Genomic DNA, 2,242 nt, shown 5'->3' with positions numbered 1-2,242 from the left:
GTCCTATCTGAGAAATATGAGAAGTAGCTTATCTTGTAATTATTATTTTGTTCTCTAAAGAGCTCATTGAATGTTATCTTTGTTGTATTATCTTTGTTGCATTACATCTCTAACATCATAACTGAATCTAAAACTAATTTGTAATTGATATGTGTTCAGTCGTATCATGTGGGTGGATCAATCGTTGGGAAAAAAATATATACTCCCACTACCGTTTCTGAGTTCATGGCAAAGTAGCACAAGGATGTAACACTGCAAGGAAAAGCCATCTGTAGCCAGGTTTTGTAAGTCATCAGAAGGAGTAGTGTCATATATGGCTGCGTTTACACAGGCAGCCCAATTCTGAAATGTTTCAGATCTTTTCACACCAGCTCTTTTTCAGAGCTGATCTGATCAGTCAAAAGAACAATAAGTTACAGAAAAGAGATCACAATTTGGCTGCCTGTGTAAATGCAGCCTATGTGACGCCATCTGTGCTCATTGATGATTGATGATTGGATGTTTATATCTCTTCAGATTATGAACCTTATCCCTGAAGAAAAGAGTATTAAGTCCTCTATTTGTTATATTGTAAATGTGAACTACTTGCCTTGGATTGTAATGGATTGTGCTGCTGTTCATTGTACCATTCAGATGAAGCCGTCCATAAATAAAGATTGTATTTGAATATGATTCACTAGCTCTTATCACATTTTGTTCTCCTTCGAAAAATATGTTTCCTTCTTTGTAGTGGACTTGCCCATATGATATCAACATGTCGCTCTTCATGTTGCATGAGTCTTTTTCTAAATGGACTCACAAACATATAGTAGCACTAGACACCTAGAAAAAAAACATTGATTAGAAATCTTCTGGTGGGGGAAACAGTCCTTTGTGTTTAGCTCTAAATGCCAGGGTTCATTTCGATTGTCTTCCAGACCGAAAGATTCCATCTCTGTCAGTCTTGTGTCAACATCTTCTCTCGCTTCTCCATGTCTCTTTATTGTGCTTTTCTCACTCTATCTCTACCCTCCCCCTCTCTCGCTCTTGCTCTCTGCTCTTGTCACTTAGTTTCAAGGCTTACAAAAGGAAACAGCAGATGTCTGTTTACAGGCACTCTCCTCACTTCCCTCTGAATGTCATTCTCAGATGCAGGCCTGTCTGCTCCCACCACCTCCACCTCCATTATCCTTCCACTCTCTCTCTCTCCCTCCACAGTGTTCCCTCTATCACAGTCCTCTTCCGGTTCCCCTCTTGGCCTTTCAGACCTTCACTCACCTCAAGAGAGCCACCTTGGATGGAAAACACGCTGCTGCACGACCACAGTGACCCCAAAGAGAAACACTCCAGTAATAAGGGCAGCAAGGTTATGTTGATTATGTCCAATCTATCAAACCATAAAAGTCTGAACCACAGTGGTGTCTCAGGTGTGATGGGGAGCAGACATTTCATGGTTCTGTAGACCAGACGTCATGCCCTGTGGTCAGAACCTGTTTAATGTAGCTATCATGCCACCTGACAGCTCTCTGTTTCTATCCAGCTGTGACCTATCTCAGCTTCATTTCCACTCCACAGCCTCCCTCTCCCACCCTCTGATTGGTTCACTGTTCTGCAACAGGAAGCTACACTACAGCTCCAAACCAACAGGTATGCTTTTATTTTGTATTTTGTTGATGCAGCAACACAGAGAAGCAAATGGAGGGAATTTGATATACAGTATGACCAAATATATTTCTGTAGATTACACACGACAGGTAGCCTAGTGGTTAAAGCATTGGGCCAGTATCCGCAAGGTTGCTATATCAGATCTCCGAGCTGACAAGGTAAAAATCAGTCTTTCTGCCCCTTGAACAAGGCAGTTATACCACGGTTCCTAGGCTGTCATAATAAATATGAATGTTTTCTTAACTGACTTGCCTAGTTAAATAAAGAAGAACATCAATGTAACATTCACACAATGATCTAAAGGCTATTGACACTCAAGGAAGGAATGCTGTGCATGTGGTAGCTGTATTGCTAAAAAGTCAATTAAGCTCATCTATTTTTCAGTCGAGATAATGATTATTTGGTTGGGTGAGAGGATGCTCAAAACAGCATTTGCATTGATACCCAGACAGTAAGAGCTTTAACCACTAGGTGTCCCCATAGTTTCACAAACCACTTTTTAATCAGTTCACTATTCAGACGTTAGGTGGCACATGGCACTGATGATCAATGCTGGATCTCTATTGGTTGAACTCATTACTAACTAACAATAACAGCA

The 2,242-nt window shown here is 40.9% G+C and overlaps 1 protein-coding gene across 1 annotated transcript in view; it reads left to right on the top strand.

Annotated features, from left to right (window-relative positions):
- LOC123998558 (BAI1-associated protein 3-like) overlaps positions 1–672 on the top strand; it is a 48,717-nt gene extending 48,045 nt beyond the window's left edge. Inside the window, exon 34 of the mRNA XM_046303518.1 lies at positions 1–672. This exon is cut by the window's left edge and continues 408 nt beyond it. The gene's annotated coding sequence lies outside the window, so the exon portion shown is untranslated.
- Positions 673–2,242: the final 1,570 nt, after the last annotated feature.

Source organism: Oncorhynchus gorbuscha, linkage group LG16 (assembly GCF_021184085.1).
Source record: "Oncorhynchus gorbuscha isolate QuinsamMale2020 ecotype Even-year linkage group LG16, OgorEven_v1.0, whole genome shotgun sequence".
NCBI lineage: Eukaryota > Metazoa > Chordata > Actinopteri > Salmoniformes > Salmonidae > Oncorhynchus > Oncorhynchus gorbuscha.
Note: the sequence above shows the minus strand (reverse complement) of the source record. Positions and strands in the feature narration are given on the sequence as shown.